Below are 21,681 nucleotides of genomic sequence, written 5' to 3' on the forward strand. Positions count from 1 at the left end.
GGGAGGGAAACAATTTTGTTGAATCTTGGATACATTTCCATCATTAACCAGGCCCAGAAAATTGGGACAAAGACTTGGTTATTTTCAAAAGTATGATTTGAAAAGAGTGGGCAGTTTTAAACAAGGTTGAAAAATAGGAATGAAGGATCATTTTCTCCTGGAAAAAGAATTTCTGGTGACCCAGATATTTACTTACTTCCAAAATGACTGGAGAGAGGAGAAAGGAAACCTTAGTTTCAAAATACTCCATATGATGCAATTGTGCCATTCTGAAGAGGAAGAGGAATGAGGAGGCAGGCCATTCCCTCTAATCCTAGCTAAGGAAATTGAGAATTGACAGAACTTTAGGTGAAAGAGCATACTGAGGCTCAGGTGGAATGGAATTTACTAAGAGATTTCTTCAGGAAACAGACAACTTTAGTCTTCCTTTTGCTTCAGCAAAGAAAGGGTTTTTTTTAAAAGCATGTGGAAGCTCCTTCTCTATCCTTGTAGTATATGGGCTCAAGGAAAGGAGTCATCAATGCAGCTGCCTACAAAGCCATAATGTAATTTTTATAGGTTGGAAATGTCATAAAAATGAACAAATGCTGCCGCCACTACCAGGTCATGGAAAATCTGATGTGACTAGAACCATGTATCAAATTTTCCAGGAAAGAAATGCTCAGGGATACAGGCAGCATATAGCACAGCTCCAGTGATGTTCATCACAGTCATGAAAAGTAACCACTCCATCTGGCCCACTGTGTATGGTACATACAACCCCACTCAAACAAAATCCAAAGAACACTCCTGTTCTTGTCTGTGTCCTTCCCGTATTTTATATTCAAATTCCTCCATCTTTATCCAGGACATGGTAAGCATCTAGAGGTAATTTCAGTACACTCACCTTTTCTTCTTTTTCTTGGAGTACTGGACATGTTTGTTCTTCTTTAGCTTTGGTGGAACTGGAGGTCATTTGTTAACCTTCTCTAATTTTTAGCAGAGATCTTAGCTCAGTCAGCTCCACTGTGTTGTTTTCCTGGTTACCAGCTGGTGCCCCATTGCTCTTCCCTACCACAAATCCTTTGCCAGTAGACATCTGATTGGCACCCCAGCAACTAGCACTTTTGGTATGGTTGAAAATCAAAGCTTTCCAGGACTGCAGGAAGGAATTTCCCTTTAAAAGTAGACTGTGAAGAACTCTTAATAGTTGTAGCAGTGATGGCTATGGTGGCCGAGTACTCTGACATCGTCACTTTTTGTGGCACTACCTTTGTTAGACTGAGTGCATGATTGTTCACTCAGAGAACTTGGACATGAGCAAAATTCTAGTGTTAGCAGAGGAAACCATGTCTGGGGATATAAGCTACACTGCATTATTAGAGAAATATCTCCAAGACTGAAAGTAGTTTGAATGAAGCTAGAAGCTACCTTTCTGCAGCCATATAAACCACAGGTTATATGTAAAATGCAAAAAATGTACCTGTCTAATATATGTGAACTCTTATTTTTCTCTTTATTCTTTCACTTGCCCTAGATTCCAACCAAATACTTTCTCCTATTTGAAACTGCATCTTGTTTCCATTTTTGATTATGAGTTCAATTTTGGAAATTAGAGTTAGAAACACAATCAGAGTTAGAAATGGAATTCAAATCTGTAGCATATCTTTCCCCTGGACTGGAACCAATTACCACATTTTATATAATTATAACTTCACATAATGTGGATTCAAATGCATTTAAGAGTTGTATCATTATTCCCACTAATTAAGACCTAAATGTAGTGAAATGTCAAAGAATGAAATTACTATATTCATGTTCTAGGTCATACATAGAACTCTGAAAGGTGTGTTAATTAGAATTTTGAACCCTTGGACTTCATACCCCAGAAGTCCTTCAGTATTTCCAAGAATTCCTCTCATCTCTCCACCACATTGTGTGGTCACATTCATTCAATGTCTCTGCCCTCTCTTCCTCTTTTTTTCTTGTGGTTTGAGTTAGTTAGCTCCCTTTTAACTCTAGATTTATTTTAGTAAATCTTATGAATATAATACTTGAGTAATTGTATATTAATTTTAATTCTCACAAGGGTTAGTTCTAGAGCAGAAATGAATCTTCTCCAAAGTATTTCCTGTTGCTTTTCTTTTCATGCTTATATTTAATCTAATTTATGAGTCTTCCAAAGAATAGTCAAAAAGATATACTTTTCTTATTTATACTTTCAAAACATAACTTTCTTTCAGGCAATGTTTCAATACTTAACATTTATTTAGCACTACTGGTAAAGATGTGGTATACAAAATGTGGAAAAGCATAGCCCCTACCTTGTGGGCTTAAAGCGTTATTACAATTCTTGTTCCTATTTACATACAAGTTCAATGACCTGGAGAAAAGATTTTTAAGAACATTTTTATTATCACAGGTAATATGTAGCTTTAAAATTGCTCAGTTCATTTTAGGATATTAATCTTATATGTGAAATTATTGTTATCAGTCCAAGAGGAACCAGTGAAACTGTGCTCTAGGGTGGTACATACATGGGGGGATGTTTGAAAGAAAGTTTGCACAAAGCCATTACTCTATTAAAGCTTTTTATTTTTACAGATTCTGTCAGTTCCAATAGAGTGCATTCATGTACACTTATAAGGGCCAAATAGAATAGATCTATATGCTACCCATGAAACTGTGCTCTAGTGCAATACTCAGTAGTTCAATGCCTAAATTTTACTTTGATAATACTCCACCATAGGACCATTTCCAATTCTACCACATCTTCAAGACACAAGTGCTATTCCAGCTTCAATGTCTTCCAAAAGCTTATGTAGGGACTTCTGGATAATCATGGCTGCAATCTAGATGCCACATGCTTCCTCTCCCAGGCACTGAATGAAATAGACTACATCAAAGGAGCATAAAAATCACCTTTGGAAGAACAGAAGAACTCCCCAGTACTCCGCAGTACACCACAGAGGCGAAGGTACTTGGGGTTTGAACATTTCCACACTATAATAAGAAAGAGGGAAAGCTTGCACAGAAACATGAACTGAGCCGCCCTTCCCCGCCCATCTCCCCCACCAAACCAGAGTGAGCTACCAGAGAACTCACTGGGACAACAAGTGAGTGGGGAACATCTCTGTCTGGGTGGGTGGGGGGGCACTCCAGGGTCCTTGGGATCTGGGGACTGCCAGGAAAAAACATCTTAGGGCGGTTTCACTGGAGAATCTGGAGCTGAGCACTGGGGTCCACGGAGCTGTACTTGGGGCGGTTTCGCTGAGCATCTGGGCGGAGCTAAAGACCAGGGGCAGACCATGGGCTGATTATCTGGGCAGAGCTGAACACCTGGGCAGTTTGGCTGTGATCAGGGCCCCAGCACTCTAAGAAACCTCGGAGGCTGGGAAGAACTAGTCTGAGGCAACCTAAATTCACAGAAAACCCGCCCATATCACCCAGACCCCAGACCAAGAAGGAAAGAGGAATAAAACCACCAAAGGGAGGGCTCACATGGCCCAAAATGAAGCCTCCAGGAAGAAAGGGAAAAAGGTGACTATTGAAAACTTCTATGGTGGAAGTACCCAAGCAAAAGAGGAGAATGAGAATGAAATCCAAAAAAAATCAGAACATGCCTCCCCAAATGGAAACTATCAACAAGCTCTGGAAGATCTCAAACTGGAACTTATCCAAAAGATGGAAACCTTGAAAGAAAAATGGGAGAAAGAGATCAGCAGTCTGACAGATAAGACTGCTCAATTGGAAAAAGAGCTCGAAGAATCCAATAGAAGGTGGGACAAAGCTGAAAAGCAAAACCAGTCCCTAACGACCAGAATTAAACATCTCGAAGAAAGTGAGATCATAAAGCAGCAAGAATCAATAAAGCAAACCCAAAAAATTAATGAATTAGAAGAAAACATAAAATATCTCACTGAAAAGGTCACAGATTTGGAAAACAGAGGGAGAAGAGACAACCTCCGAATTATCAGACTCCCAGAAAAACCAGAGATAAACAATGAACTAGATATTGTTCTACAGGAGATTATAAAAGAAAATTGCCCTCACATTCTGGATCAAGGGGGCAAAATAGAAATAGAAAGGGTTCAGGGGCAGGTGGGTGGCTCAGTGGATTGACAGCCAAGCCTAGAGACAGGAGGTCCTAGGTTCAAATCTAGCTTCAGACATTTTCCAGCTGTGTCACCCTGGGCAAGTCACTTGACCCCCATTGCCTAGGCCTTACCACTCTTCTGCCTTGGACAGAAGGTAAGAGTTTAAAAAAAAAGAAAAAAAGAAATAGAAAGGGTTCATAGAACACCCTCTATACTAAATCCCCAAAAGACAACCCCTAGGAATGTAATTGCCAAATTCAAGAACTTCCAAGAAAAGGAGAAAATCCTACAAGAAGCCAAGAAGAGGAGCTTCAGATATAAGGGGGCTCCCATAAGGATCACACATGACTTAGCAGCTAACACACTAAGAGACCGCAAACCATGGAACATGATATTTAGAAAGGCAAGAGAGCTGGGTCTCCAACCAAGAATCAACTACCCAGCAAAACTGACTATATACTTCCAGGGGAAAGTATGTGCATTCAACAAAATAGAAGATTTCCAAGCATTTGCTAAGAAAAGACCAGAACTTACTGGAAAATTTGATATCCAAGCACAGAAAGCAAGAGAAACATGAAAAGGTAAATATGAAAGAAAGGGAAAAGGAGATAAATCTTATCTTCTTCTTAAAGTCAAACTCTCTTCTATAAGGACTACATTTACATCAAATCATATATATTAATATGTGGGGAAAATGTTCTGTGTAACTCTCAAAAATTGTATGCATCATAAGAGTCGTTAGAAGAAACATGCATAGGGAAAGACTGGGGCATCAAGAAGATTTGGGGAAAGTGGGGGCAAAGAAAGGAAAAGGGAGGGGGGAACCATCAATAACACTAAGATTTACTTCAAGAAATAGGGGGAGGACTTAATAGAATAATCTTTCCCATATAAAGATACACATGGGAAGGGGAGGGGAAGAACTCTCATATAAGAAGGAGAGGAAGAGAGAGTGAAGTGAAATTACTTAAAACTTACTCTCAGTGAAATCAAATCTGAGAGGGAAGAACATCTAGATCCAGTGGGATTCTGAATTCTATCTTATCCATTAGGGCAAGAAAGAAAGGAAAATTAAGGAGGCGGTGGGGGGAGGGAGTATAAAAAGGGAGGGAAGGAGAGGGGGCAGGGGAAGGGAGCATAAAAAGGGAGGGGCTAGAAAGGGAAGCATTTCAAGGGAGAGGACTAGGGGGACTGAGCTAAAGTAAATCACTGGTTCAAAAGGAGATAGCTAAAGAAGAAAGATCTGAACTAGGGGAAGATATCAAAATGCCAGCAAATCCACAAATGACAATTATAACTTTGAACGTGAATGGGATGAACTCACCCATAAAACATAGACAAATAGCAGATTGGATTAGAACCCAAAACCCTACCATTTGTTGTCTTCAAGAAACACATATGAGACGGGTTGGCACTCACAAGGTTAGAATTAAAGGTTGGAGTAAGACCTTTTGGGCCTCAACTGATAGAAAGAAGGCAGGAGTTGCAATCATGATATCAGACAAAGCCAAAGCAAAAGCAAAAATAGACCTGATCAAAAGGGATAGGGAAGGTAAATATATTCTGTTAAAAGGGAGTATAGACAATGAGGAAATATCACTAATCAACATGTATGCACCAAATGGTATAGCATCCAAATTTTTAATAGAGAAACTAGGAGAATTGAAGGAGGAAATAGACAGTAAAACCATATTAGTGGGAGGCTTGAACCAAGCACTATCAAATTTAGATAAATCAAACCAAAAAATTAACAAGAAAGAGGTAAAAGAGGAGAATGAAATCTTAGAAAAATTAGAATTAATAGACATATGGAGAAAAATAAATAGGGACAAAAAGGAATAAACCTTTTCAGCACCACATGGCACATTCACAAAAATAGATCATACACTAGGTCACAGAAATATGGCACTCAAATGCAGAAAAGCAGAAATAATAAATGCAGCCTTTTCAGATCACAAGGCAATAAAAATATTGATCGGTAAGGGTACATGGAGAGCAAAATCAAAAATTAATTGGAAATAAAATAATATGATACTCCAAAATAGGATAGCTAGAGAAGAAATCATAGAAACAATTCATAATTTCGTTGAGGAAAATGATAAGGTGAGACATCCTTTCAAACCTTATGGGATGCAGCCATGGCAATATTTAGAGGAAAATTCATATCCCTGAGTGCATATATTAACAAATTAGGGAGGATAGAGATCAAGGAATTGGAAATGCAAATCAAAAAATGTGAGAAAGAACAAATTAAAAACCTCCAGAAGAAAACCAAATTAGAGATCCTAAAAATTAAGGGAGAAATTAATAAAATCAAAAGTGACAGAACTATTGAGCTAATAAACAAGACTAGAAGCTGGTACTTTGAAAAAACAGACAAAATAGACAAAGTACTGGTTAATTTAATTAAAAAAAGGAAAGAAGAAAGGCAAATTAACAGCAACAAGGAAGAAAAGGGGGATCTGACCTCAAATGAAGAGGAAATTAAGGCAATCTTTAAAAACTACTTTGCCCAACTATATGGCAATATATATACCAACCTAGGTGATATGGATGAATATTTACAAAAATATAAATTGCCTAGACTAACAGAAGAAGAAATAGATTTCTTAAATAATCCCATATCAGAAAAAGAGATCCAACAGGCCATCAAAGAACTTCCTAAGAAAAAATCCCCAATGCCTGACGGATTCACCAGTGAATTCTATCAAAAATTCAAAGAACAGCTAACTCCAATACTATACAAACTATTTGACATAATAAGCAAAGAGGGAGTTCTACCAAACTCCTTTTATGACACAAACATGGTACTGATCCCAAAGCCAGGCAGGCCAAAAACAGAGAAAGAAAATTATAGACCAATCTCCCTAATGAATATAGATGCAAAAATCTTAAATAGGATACTAGCAAAAAGACTCCAGCAAGTGATCAGAAGGGTCATCCACCATGATCAAGTAGGATTTATACCAGGGATGCAGGGCTGGTTCAATATTAGGAAAACCATCCACATAATCAACCATATCAACAAGCAAACCAACAAAAATCACATGATTATATCAATAGATGCAGAAAAAGCCTTTGATAAAATACAACACCCATTCCTACTAAAAACACTAGAAAGCATAGGAATAGAAAGGGTTGTTCCTAAAAATAATAAACAGTATATATCTAAAACCATCAGCTAATATCATCTGCAATGGGGATAAACTAAATCCATTCCCATTAAGATCAGGAGTGAAAAAGGATGCCCATTATCACCTCTATTATTTGACATTGTATTAGAAACACTAGCAGTAGCAATTAGAGTAGAAAAAGAAATTGAAGGCATTAAAATAGGCAATGAGGAGACCAAATTATCGCTCTTTGCAGATGACATGATGGTCTACTTAAAGAATCCTAGAGATTCAACCAAAAAGCTAATCAAAATAATCAACAATTTTAGCAAAGTTGCAAGATACAAAATAAACCCACATAATTCATCAGCATTTCTATATAATTCCAACACAGCTCAGCAGAAAGAAATAGAAAGAGAAATCCCATTCAAAATTACCTTAGACAAAATAAAATACTTAGGAATCTATCTCCTGAGACAAACACAGGAACTATATGAACACAACTACAAAACACTCTCTACACAACTAAAACTAGACTTGAATAATTGGAAGAACATCAACTGCTCATGGGTAGGACGAGCCAATATAATAAAAATGACCATCCTACCCAAAGTCATCTATCTATTTAGTGCCATGCTCATGGAACTTCCAAAAAATTTTTTTAGGCTTTAGAAAAAAACCATAACAAAGTTCATTTGGAAGAACAAAAGATCAAGGATATCCAGGGAAATAATGAAAAAAAAATACAAAGGAAGGGGGCCTTGCAGTCCCAGATCTCAGACTATATTATAAAGCAGTGGTCATCAAAACAATTTGGTACTGGCTAAGAGACAGAAAGGAGGTTCAGTGGAATAGACTGGGGGCAAGAGACCTCAGCAAGATAGCATATGACAAACCCAAAGATCCCAGCTTTTGGGACAAAAATCCCCTATTTCATAAAAACTGCTGGGAAAATTGGAGGACAGTGTGGGAAAGATTAGGTTTAGATCAACACCTCACACCCTACACCAAGATAAATTCAAAATGGGTGAATGACTTGAACATAAAGAAGGAAACTATAAGTAAATTAGGTGAACACAGAATAGTATACCTGTTAGACCTTTGGGAAGGGAAAGATTTTAAAACCAAGCAAGACTTAGAAAGAGTCACAAAATATAAAATAAATAATTTTGACTACATCAAATTAAAAAGTTTTTGTACAAACAAAACCAATGTAACCAAAATCAGAAGGGTAGCAACAAATTGGGAAACAATCTTCATAAAAACCTCTGACAAAGGTTTAATTACTCAAATTTACAAAGAACTAAATCAATTGTACAAAAAATCAAGCCATTCTCCAATTGATGAATGGGCAAGGGACATGAACAGGAAGTTCTCAGTCAAAGAAATCAAAACTATTAATAAGCACATGAAAAAGTGCTCTACATCTCTTATAATCAGAGAGATGCAAATCAAAATAACTCTGAGGTATCACCTCACACATAGCAGATTAGCTAACATGACAGCTATGGAAAGTAATGAATGCTGGAGGGGATGTGGCAAAGTGGGGACACTAATTCATTGCTGGTGGAGTTGTGAATTGATCCAACCATTCTGGAGGGCAATTTGGAACTATGCCCAAAGGGTGATAAAAGACTGTCTGCCCTTTGATCCAGCCATAGCACTGCTGGGTTTGTACCCCAAAGAGATAATAAACAAAAAGACTTGTACAAGAATATTCATAGCTGCACTCTTTGTGGTGGCCAAAAATTGGAAAACGAGGGGATGCCCATCAATTGGGGAATGGATGAACAAATTGTGGTATATGTTGGTGTTGGAATACTATTGTGCTAAAAGGAATAATAAAGTAGAGGAATTCCATGGAGACTGGAACCACCTCCAGGAAGTGATGCAGAGCGAAAGGAGCAGAACCAAGAAAACATTGTACACAGAGAATGATACACTGTGGTACAATCGAAGGTAATGGACTTCTCCATTAGTGGCAATGCATTGTCCCTGAACAATCTGCAGGGATCTAAAAAAATACTATCTCAAGCAGAGGATAAATTGTGGGAGTAAAAACACTGCGGAAAAGCACCTGCTTGACTACAGATGTTGAGGGGATATGACTGAGGAGAGACTCTAAATGAACACTCTAATGCAAATACCAACAACAGGGAAATGGGTTCGAGTCAAGAACACATGTGATAAGCAGTGGAATTGTGCGTCGGCTATGGGAGAGGGAAATGTGGTGGGAGGGGGGGCGGGGATGAAAAGAAAATGATCCTTGTTTCCAGTGAATAATGTTTGGAAATGACCAAATAAAATAATGTTTAAAATTAAAAAAAAAAATCTTATGTAGGGCCAGCAAGGTACCTTGGCCTCCTGATAAGGCTCCCATACCACCTCCTGCTCCTGCCTGCTTTGAGGCAAATTTCATGGGGCCTCAAAGATGCACAACCACCGTCCAGAAAGTTGAACTGAAAGAACTTTAATAGCCAAATCTCCAACCTTATTCAAAAGACTACTCTCTGATGACTGATGCTTTGCTTGGACTCATTCCCATTTTATGTGTCCTATCATAATGATTTTGCTAATGTAGAAATTCCATTCCTACATACTCACCATTCTCTCATTACTTTTCCCTTCAACTTTCGGTGTCTCATTCTAGATCTGCCTGACTTTTTCATGTATTCTTTACAATATCTACTATGTAACAATTAACCTTCCTTTCAGATTGCTTCCATTTTGTGCTTCTCACTGAAACCTTTTTTTTCCCTCCTGAATACACTGATTCTTTCACCATCCTTTCTATTATCTGTTATTCTTTCTTGTATATCCCCAGACATGCTGGCTATGGTGAGGCAGTTGGAATAATTCCTTCTTTTTATTGCCAGTTCTAGGCTCACCCTCTTAACACTTTCACTAAGCAAAATCTCCTTTGATAGATTCATGGCACCCAAATTTATCATTCTATCCAAGTCTTGGAGGTTATTATCTATCAAATGTTAACTTTGAAATAACATGGAACTACTAAAGAAGGCAGTAAAAACCAAGTCTTTAATCAGGAGAGAGATAGGTCTAATAATTAGCCACTATCACAGAACCAGGCATCAAGATACAACACAAAGTCAGAACTTGGGACTCTGAGGACAGTATCTCTGAGAGGATCACTGCAGGAGATGATTATCCAAAAAATAATAGTACTTGGGGACCTTATATACCTTTTGGGGAAATTGGTACCACTAACACATATTGACAGGCTGCAAGCAGGCTTGGGAAAGAGACTGTAGTCAGAAGTTGGGGTGAATAAAAAAGGAAAGGGTAAAACCAAGGGCTGGGCTACCTGAAAGAAGGCCTTAATGCAATGGAAGAAGCTACTAAGACAAAACAACAATAACAACAACAAAAAAACAAAAAAATACTAAGACAACATTTGACTATGTTCACTAGTCCCACCCAAACTGGGGTCACCAATCACTTCAAGGTCTATTATTCAGTCTAAAACAGCTGAGTCTGGGACTTTCCTCAAGGTGAGTTCTCAGGGGGCAGGGGAAACCTTGAAACTTCCAAAAAATCCAGTTGACAGAACCAATAGAACATCATTTTTTCTTCCTCAAAGTGTACAAAGCCTAACTTATGGTCATTCTTTTCTCAGTTCCTGCCCTTATTTTTTTAATATGATCATTGACTCTGTTATGCTCAAACTAAAGTTGTTATTGGTAAAACTATTTTGTAGGTGGTGGATAGAAGGCCTGTAGTAGTTTGGTACACCACCAACACTATTTGTTATTAGGAGAGGTTAGGATAGGATATAGCAGGTATGAATTAAGAGAGTTCCTTATAACTATGTCTAATTCAAATCCTAATCTAAAAACTCTAACAAAACCCTAAAATCTAACTGCTTTCTTTGCAGTTTCTTCTTGCCTGCCAAAGCAGGCCTCACTAACCTACACTGACTAATCTAGGATTAAAATTTCTATCTAACTTTCCTAATCTAATTTATGAACATTTATTTGCAATATCTCCTTAAAAGTCAATCTTCTCCCCGCCCTCCATTGAAATGGTGAAACTGCCTGTCACGAGGGATATAGACAGTCCTCCTATTCTCTCAAATTCTGAGGACAAGAGCTCCCAGATCCAGCTCTTCTACCCCAAGCCCTGAGGAGAAAACCCTCAGAGAAAGACAGCTTCTCAACACTGTTTCTAAATTCAACCTATTAACTGTCAGATATTCTTGCCTAAGATAGAAACCCCAAACAGCAACTCCAGAACTGCTGCTCTCTGAGAAGCCACAGAAAATGGAGATTCCTTTACTGACTCTCTCTTTTTTATAGTTTGTCTCTTAAAGAGATAGGTCAAATCTACTAGTGCCTCTTAAAGAGACAGAGTGGGAGAGATATCTGTTGCTGCCTTTTAAGGAGACAGTATACAAATTAAAAAACCTTCCTCTAACATAAGACTTCTGCTCCTAACAAGACAGTAAAATTACAAAATTCCTTATAACAATGTTCTCCCAAATACATTAACTTCTGAGTTCTTTTTTTGATTCTTCTGATTTATTTCTTCACCCCCCCTTAGCTACACATAGGAATCATTATACCTATACCATTGATTTTGTAATCATCTTCAAGTATTCCACTTTTATGTTTGTGACCTCTGAATTTGTCCTATCTGTTCATAATCTTTTAATATGTGCTATTTTCCTATGTCAAACTCTGCTCTTTGTTCTCACCTTGACTTCCATTCACCCACCTCTCAGTCTTTTTCTCAGGGTATTTCCCTTTACTGGCTATACCATCATTCCTTATACATCTTGACCCTAGAGAGAACAAACAACACCATTGTATTCTTGACTTTTTAATCTCTTGCTCCTTTTTCCTATTGCTCTTATTCTCATGCCTTTCTGAATCTCAACTCTGAATTATTCTTACAAATCACTTCTTTTGCTCCTTTTCATATGTTGCAAACAGAAGTGGAAAAAATAATAAAAACCACATTGATCCACTTTATTGCAAATTTATCTCAGCTGTAACATTACCAAATCAAAGCAAACATTTATTCCTCTCTAACTGATTCACTACTTCACTCCATATAGTGACTGTTCCAAATCTTAAATGTTTTTAAGTCTCTCATGATATCGCCTTACTTCCACTCTTTAAACTGAAGGCCTTCTCTCATAGTTTACTGAAAAAATTGAGGTCATTTTTCCAAGAGCTCTCAACTTCCCAATTTACTCCATTTATGATCTTCTCCAACTTTGTGGTGAAGTAGTCCCAATAAGGGAAGATAATAAAATTGAAGAAGATAAAGCAGATCAATCCATTTCTGCATTTTTAGGGAACAGACCCAGTCCCCTACCCCCAGAAGGTCAAACAGATTATGTAGGTGCAGACTAGACTAGGGATGAGAATTAGGAAGGTCAAGAAATAAAGGAACTTCAGGAATATGGAAGAGGTCAGCATGGAATGCAAGGTAACATAGCAAACTAGGCATAAGTGATTAAGTACATGTGAAAGTAAACAACCCCTGAATAACCTGAGGATTGTCCACTCATCACTGACCTCACATACCTGTGCTTGTGATATGGTTTGTTTGATTGTCAAATAAGAACCTGTATGTGAAAGGAAATAACTTTGTATCTTGTAACCTATATAAGCTATTCTGTAATGTCGATCTGACGCAGCTTCCACCAGTTGGTAGATTCTTTATTAATCAATAAATAATGGTTCCAAATAATCGAATTTTGGGGTGTTTGAACTCACTTTATGAAGTGCCCCACTTCAGTGGCCCTTTTCTTTGCCAGAATTAATCCCTCTAAATACATTTAAGATAGAATGTTCCTGAAAGTATTTTTCTTTCTTCAGGAAATGGCTGTTGAATTTTTTTTCTATTTCTACTTTGCCCTCTAGTTAAAGAGATCTGGGCAGTTTTCTTTTATGGTTTCTTGAAATATTAAGTCTAGGCTTTTTTTTTTTTCCTTTTTGGTCATGGCTTTCAAGTAGTTTATTGTACCTTAAATTTTCTCTCATCAATCTGTTTTATATGTCAGTTTTGTTTTTGTTTTTTTTTTGCTATAAGATATAATATTTCCTTCTATTTCTTCTGTTTTTTGACTTCTAAAAATATTTATTGTTGTGCCATGGAGTCATTAGTTTGTACTTTGTCAATTCCTAATTTTCAGAGAGTTTGCTGTTCAGGCAAAGTTTTATAACTGATATTTAAAAAATATTATTTTCCCAATTCTTTGTTCTATAGCTTTTATTTAATTTCTATCTTTTCCCTCTAGCATTATCATTCCATTTATATAAACACTAACTCTTTAAAATATATGTGCGTGTGTGTATATATATATATATATATACACACACTTTATTTTATCTCTTTCAAGAAATCCAGTTGAATTTATATACAAGCTGTGTTTTTCTTTGAGGCTTTGCTATAGATATTTTGAAGTCATTTTCTTCCTCTGAGTATGTGGATTTAGTGTCCTTGTCATATAATAGGTGTCTTTGGTTGAATATTTTTGTTTGTTTGCTCATTATTCCAGGATGCTTCATGCAAGTAGAGCACTTTATGCAACAACGTACAGACATCCAGAAGTTCAAATTAGAGGAACCTTTATTGATTGGCCAGGGTGCCCTCCTAAGTGAGAGTTGCCCCAAACAGTGGGTATGTACAGAATTTATAGAAGTACAAATGGATAGGAAATCTTTCTTTGGTGCACATGCCAAAGGAAGGGATTGGTAGATTCACAAATTCATATATGTATCTTTCTCTATAAGGTTTGGCAGAAGCAAGCAAGCAATATTTTACAGAAGCAGATGTTTGTGCTATTAGCATTACTGCAGGATGGAGTATACTTCATTGTTATTGTGGAGGCATTTCCTACTGCCATAAATGTAACCATAGGTTAGCCTTTTAGGCTTTCTGGGGAGGCCTACAGACATACAGACTTACTTAGGAGGATTGGGATTATAGGTTTTTGTCTACTTCAGCACCAGAATTTCTGTTATAGGCAGTTTCCTCGCATTTCTGAAGGGAATAAGTATTTTGTCATTCCGAATCTCAGGGACAATTCGGGTTAGGAACTTGCAAGCTTGCAGTGTTCCCAAAGTGGTCCTACCAAAGTCAAAGTCTAATTTTTGACTCTTGCATAAACTCTGCAAGTTTCTAGCCTGAATTTGCGCCTGAAGGACACAGGTATGAGGCTTTTCTCATATGAAGATCCAGTAGATTGCTGATCGACTCAATCTCTATGAGCTAACTTGAAATCTCTGCTGCTTCAGTGACAGAATTATATAATGACTTTTGATTAGGGATTTTTGCCCTATTTATTTCCCTGCAGGATTCAGGTTGGTTTGAAAGTTGCAATTAAGACCCTGATTTGCTTTTGCTATCTAAGCCACACTGCTTATGTTTGCTTATGAAGTTGGTACTTTCTCTGTATATGATCTAGAGCCTAATATAGTTTTTTGCCCTGTAATGTCATACCTAGGTATAGGTCTCTTTCTCAATTTGCTCTGGGTCTATGATTGGAATTAGTAAATTATAGAACTGCCATCTGACATCTGTTTCTGTAACCTACACAAATTTAAGGGCCTCTATCCTAGACCTTAATTGTCTTCTTGATGTGGTACATATCTTTGCTTTGTGCTGGACTCTTGTGCTCTCAGGATCAGATCCTGATCCTGCTATTCACAGATCACATCTCTTGGTGTGTCTTTCTGTGTCAGCATGGACTGGAAAAATGATTCACAGTTATTTTTTCCTAACATTCTCCATTGAGATTTGATGTAGTGCATTTTCTAGATTTGTTTGGAAGAGTTGGGCAGGAGATGCAAATTGCTGTACTTTTTATGTTGCTCTGTCTCTTTTCTTTCTTCTTATTACTCTCACTCCTCAGAGGAAAAAAAAATGACTATTCCTCTGTATGGACATAGGCAGAATAAAGGAAGCAAGCAAATAAATATAGGACCTGAGGTCTGACATGTTGCCTTCTGTTTTCTTGGGAGACATATGTCTACTTAAAATCATCTTGTTACAAAATCTTTCCCCATTCAAGTGTATGTGTGTATGTGTTTCTATGATGTTGTCAATTGTCAACTTGTATTCTGGGGGACCCCAAAATCTGCATTTATTTGGGATCTAACAACCCCAAATTTAGTTAGCTTGAAAGATGGATACCCCAAGCTTATCCTTGTTCCCCTGAGAATGTACCTTGAAGGGAATTTCAAACTACCAGTTTCAGACTGAATAATAGATCTTAAGATATTTAATGGCCTTAGTTAGGTGGAGTTAGCAGACTTTAGTCAAATGCTAAATACCTTTTTGTTCTAGTAGCTTCTCTCATTGTGTCAAATTTCTTCCTTAGGTAGCCCAACCCTAGTCTAGATGTTCCCCTTTAGTATCCATTGTAAATAGTCAGCTCCTGACACCCTAGCCCTGTGATAGTAAACCTCTGACATGCGTGTCAGTGCTGACGAGTGTAGCCATTTTTGAAGAAGTGTGGCCACAAGTGAGCTCAGCATGCCTCAGGGCCCGGGAGCCATGCCCCAGCCTGGCCAGGGAGGCATGCGTCAGGTAGCTGGGGTTCAGGTGGCTGGGGTTAGTGGGGCTCCCACTTGTGTGGTGTGAAGATTGAATTTGACTCTCCCCTGATTGTAACAATGAAGGTACTTAGCTCTTCCCTGATTGTGAAGATTTAAATTGTAATATGCCTATTTTTAGATTTTAATCCCCATAAGTGTAAACACCCTACTTAAAACTTAAGTATGAAGTTCTGCCCATTTAGATCTAATCACCCAAAGTGCAAATATCCCACTTAATCATGAAGTGGGAGGTCTTTTATCCACATGTGCGATAGTGGGTAACAAATCAGAATCAACTGACTGCCTTCTGGGTGGTCCTAAAGTGGAGCATCTGCTGTGATTGGTAGACTTAAAGATTAAGGGAAGTGACACAAGAAAAAATGTCTTTAAAAACATGACAGCAGAGCTAACATGACAGCAAAGGAAAGTTACAAATGTTGGAGGGGATGTGGCAAAATTGGGACATTAATGCACTGCTGGTGGAGTTGTAAATTGATTTAATTGGGTTTGTACCCCAAAGAGATAATAACGAAAAAGATTTGTACAAGATATTCATAGCTGTACTCTTCGTGGTGGCAAAAAATTGGAAAATGAGGGGTTCCCTTTTGATTGGGGAATGGCTGAACAAATTGTGGTATATGTTGGTGTTGGAATACTATTGTGCCCAAAGGTATAATGAACCGGAGAAATTCCATATGAACTAGAAAGACCTCCAGGAATTGATGCAGAATGAATGGAGCAGAACCAGGAGACTGATACTCTGTGGTACAATCAAATGTAATAGAATTCTCTACTAGTATGATCCAGGACAATTCTGAAAGACTTATGAGAAAGAACGCTATCCACATTCAGAGGAAGAACTGTGGGAACAGAAACACAAAAGAAAAACAACTCCCTGATCACATGATTCAATGGGGATATGATTGGGCATATAGACTCTAAATGATCACCCTAGTGCAAACATTAATAATATGGAAATAGGTCTTGATCAATGACACATGTAAAACCCACTCTGCATTACATGTCGGCTATGGGAGGAATTGGGGGGAGGGGAGGGAAAGAAAATGAATCTTGTAATTATGGAAAAATATTCTAAATTAACTAATTAAATTAAATTTTCAAAAAACAAAAACAAAAATAAACAAAATAAAATAAAGAGGACTCCCAGAAGTCTCTTATTTTCTTTCAGATTGCTTCACTATGCTATCAAGAAAACTCCTCATTAGAAAATAGACTGGCAAGATTTCATCAACTTAAGTACTTAACTCTCATCAATACTCTCATAATCTCTCATTGGAGTGTTGAAAGATAGAGCTAAGAACTCCTCTCCAATATCCAGTTAAAGAGAGTTCCAAGTGTATCTCTCTCTTTATTTCTCACCAGCTTACACTTCTTATATTAGATTCCATCATTCCTATACACCAGATATCTTCCTCCTTCGCATCCTGAACCTTTTAAGCTTCCTTTTGTATATTGTCCCTCTTCATTTCATGATAAGCTCCTTGAGGGAAGAGATTAACTTTTTTCATATTTGAATCCTCAAAATTTAGCACAATACATGGCATAATAAAGTTTTTAGGTAAAATTGATAATTCTATTTCTAGTAACAAAATGTTTTAAATTATGAATTTATATATGATTGTTTAAAAATAATAACATCATTGCACCTTGTTGATAATGCTGTGAATACTTTCACTGCATCAAATCAGGAAAAAGGAGAAGCTATATGTCAGACAGTCATGTAATGTTGATGCATGCACAGTATAGTTTTTTGTAGAGAGCAGAGTTGACTGCGGTTAGACATGTGCTTATGGCACAGACTTGTAAAATTATATGTGATTCATTGTATGTTGTTTACATAATTATTTGTTTAAAAGATAAATATTAAACATCAATCAATACTATCTTGCAAAGTCAGAATGAAAATTTTAAAACTCACATTTACTCTGACATGAACCTCCCTTGACCTATCTATGAGGGAATTTCAAAAGTAAATGAACTCACAGCCACTGCTTTTTAGCAAGCAGATAATTTGCACTCACTACTATATCAGAGTGCCAGATCTATTGAACCTCAATACTCTATACAAACAAGTGAAATTACTTGGCAGTGAAAATTTTGTGGATTATATAATGTCACTCCTTCACTTCAAAGAGGTAACTACAGAATTTTAAGAATTGCACAATTTTGGCAAAGGGATGCATTACAATATGCTCCTGTTGAAAAATTGAAAAGTAATATGTGATTGGAGATAATTACTCTCATGATGTATAAGCTAAAGCTCAAAATGAAGAAGTATGCAAAGTTATTGCACATCTTTTAAATAATCTTGCACATTTTGCCATTCCAAAACAGTTTAAAAAATTGGAATAACAGTGCTTCTACCAGCAATAGATGGGCTAGGTTGGATGAATCATGGAACATCTTTCATAAGACTGATATTCCATAAAATTCTTAAAAACAAGCAATTGGAGAAAGGGCTCAAAGAAATTTAAAAGCCCAAATTCGAAAACAAAATGGATTTGTTCAGTCACTTTCTAACTGAATAAGACCCAATAAGTCTTTCATTTGGGGTTGAGATTTTGCTTCTATTTTTGCAGATACCAGAAATCCATGGAAGAAAACCAAAGTCATCCAGCATTACCAAAGAAAGTCAGCCCAGAGAAAAGAGAAAGTAGATGTTTGTCTAGCACCAACCACAGCACAACACAGAGGCCAGACACCAGAAAAAACAGCATATGAACAAACAAGGCAAAGCCATTGACTTGGGGACAGGTCTAATGAACTATCCACATAGATGAACTTTTACTGAGAGGCAATTTACCTACAGAAGAATATTATTAATTTGCTTGCAGACATTCTATTCTAAAAGTATGAATATTTGTTGCAAGATTAATTCTTATCATGTACCTGAAGACTTTAAATGATATTTGTACAATATGTAACTTGCAATTATTTTATTGGAATTGTTCCATGTTACCCAAATTTGATCAAAAAACAAATTGAACAATTGGAAATGTTATAATAGTACATTGGATACTGTTCAATCACAACAGAAATTGTTTATATTATCCAAAATGTACGTATGATAATTATCTTACCTGATTCATTTTATATATGCAAAAAAAGAATGTCTTTATTGGAATCACATTTGTTTAAAAGTCAAATTAGCTGGAAATTGCATTTAAGTTTTAAATGAAAAAAGGAATGTAATGGTACTCCTAAACATCAATCACTTCTCCATCCCAGAAGGGCTATAGGCTACTCCTATGCAATAACATTTGGAGTATAATGATAAGGATTAAACTGCCTTGACAACAGCAACAACATCAATGACAAATTGTGCTTAAATCAGATAGAATATACTTTGCGATTTTTAATTGAGAGCCTAAATTACTTAAAGTGCCATCTACATCTATGTATAGATTCTATTCATGAACAATATCTATTTAGCTATTATGTACCAACCACCATTGATGTAGTTACATGTTAATCTTATAGACATGGGCATCTACTCCAAATGTCCATTTTGTTCACAAAGCATTTACTATCATTATGCATCCCTCCAAATGCTTCATATTGACAATCATAGGAGCCATAGTTTAAATTATTGCTATAATTACAGCAACAATTGTGTTCACTAACTATACAAAACCAAGGTTTTATACAAAAGGTTGTATCTAATTCATCTGAACTTTGACACACACAACAAAGTCTTGACCTTGCTTTTAAGGATGAATTAGAAATTTTGAAAGATGCTGTATTTTGGCTAAGAAAAGAGGTTGAAGCTTTGCACATTAGAATTACTTACCCATGTCATTTCAACCAAACAGGATATTGTATTAAACCTTTAAAAACATAATGATGTTTAATATGAATTTTACATATTACATAAATTTTTTAATTTAATTTTGCTATTTGATTTAGCATTCATTTTTACTTGTTATTTTGCTATAATTATTATTTTTTTAGTTTATAATTTCTTTTTACCATCAAACACTCTTGTTTTAATTTTTAAACACAAAGAGGGATATGTAGCATACCAGGCATATTAGCATCTTGAAAGTATGATTGGTGTATTGATACTGTATCTTATGTGTTCTTATACTAGAGTCATGGTCATGTTACTTATTGATTATTTTATTGCCAAATCTTCAGTCCAAAGGTGAAAAAAGAATTCCTGAGCAGGAGCCACAGGGTACTAGCTCACACCTTGTTAGATAACACATTCCTTTCCAAGTCACATGTTTGATTAACCTCCTCCTCTTTGATTACATGATTGTCAATTGAGCCAATGTTAAAGTCTATGCCATGTCACATGTTCATTAGTTACCTACCACTACACATTCATAAACTCTCCAATAAAAGTTTGAGGGCACGTGTGGAGCATCCTCTAAAATCCATCAAAGGAGCATGGCAACATGTAGCCCATATTTTTTAACTCCTTGTCTCTGAGTCTTTATTCCTGTGTCTCTCTCTTTCTTTCCTCTATCCATTTTCCCTCAGTTTCCAATCTCCTTCTCAGGTGTCCACCCATGAGAATTTTAAGATGTAACTACAGGAGGTTACATTTAACTTTTCATTTAATATAAATTACCTAAAGCAATAGAGAGAACCATGTGGGCCTAAGGGATTATTTTATTCCTATAGGCTAAAAATGAACTAATTGTTCTGACAATTTGGTTGATTAAATATCCAGAGACAAAGGAATAGGGAGTAGAGGGTGCTGATAAACTATTTGTTCCTGGCCATCTAAGATGGTTTATTTCCAAGAGAAACCACAGAGTATTAACTGGCTTTGGAATCAAAAGAACTGGGTTCATATCTTTGTTTTGACATACACAAGATCATATAGACTACCAAATAATCCTATTGTCAGTAAAAAGGATCAGGAATAGCTTACTTACAGGTGAGTCAAATTCTTTTACCAGTCTAAGTCAACGCCTCTTTGGTAATTTATAGTCTTAAGAGAGTGGCCTAGGGCACTGAGAAATTGAGACTTTCTCAGGACAATATCAGTATAAGTCAGCAAATGAAGCTTTCTTTTCTTTATCTTTCCTTGAAAGAAGGCAAGCTCTTTGAAGGTTGAAACTATCTTTTTTTCTACTATATATTTGTATCCCCAGCACAAAGTAAACACTTAAATGCTTATTGATTGATTGACCTACAAAAGATAAGGTTCAATAAAGAATAATATCATATATTTTCTCTTAAATTTGAGAGATACTCTTTTTTCTTATAGGTGAGAGAAATCTATCAGGCTATTTTCAGTGTCCACAGACTACCAAAGTTGAAGTAAACATGGCTTTAGAAGTTATCAATCAGAAGATACAAGAAGCAGCCTCATCATCTATTCATGGCACTGTACAAAAAGGCTATCCTTAGTACTATGATCTTTTATATTTTCTATTCCTGGGGGTAATTTATTTTTACTGTTGGTATTTGTGTTTTATACTTTTACAAAATTTAATGAGGTTTTTTCTTCCAGAACCATTTAAAAAAATGATTAGAATTTCTTTTTTTTTTACTATATCTTTTTTATTTTTATTTATTTTTTGACATTATTTTTTTATTTGGCTAATTTCAAACATTATTCCTTGGTTACAAAAATAATTTTCTATTCCTCTCTCCCATCCCCCAAACTCCTCCCATAGTGATTGTGCAATTCCACTGGGTATTGCATGTGTCCTTGATCAGAACCCATTTCCATGTTGTTGGTATTTGCACTAGGATTCATTTAGAGTCTACATCCCCAACCATATCCCCTCAACCCATGTTTTCAAGTAGTTTTTTTTCTTCTGTGTTTCTACTCCCACAGTTTTTCCTCTGAATGCGGATAGTGTTTATTCTCCTATATCCCTCCGGGTTGTTCAGGATCACTGCATTACCACTAATGGAGGAGTCCATTACATTAGATTGTAC

General features: G+C 36.5%; 1 long non-coding RNA gene across 2 annotated transcripts in view; it reads left to right on the forward strand.

Annotated features, from left to right (window-relative positions):
* The window catches only part of LOC130456321 (uncharacterized), a 110,326-nt gene extending 90,156 nt beyond the window's left edge, over window positions 1–20,170 (forward strand). For both annotated transcript variants that reach the window (XR_008914991.1, XR_008914992.1), the window contains exon 3: window positions 18,360–20,170. This is a non-coding gene — a long non-coding RNA (uncharacterized LOC130456321). The remainder of the gene's footprint in view (window positions 1–18,359) is intronic.
* The last annotated feature ends 1,511 nt before the right edge of the window (window positions 20,171–21,681 follow it).

Source organism: Monodelphis domestica, chromosome 1, assembly GCF_027887165.1.
Source record: "Monodelphis domestica isolate mMonDom1 chromosome 1, mMonDom1.pri, whole genome shotgun sequence".
NCBI lineage: Eukaryota > Metazoa > Chordata > Mammalia > Didelphimorphia > Didelphidae > Monodelphis > Monodelphis domestica.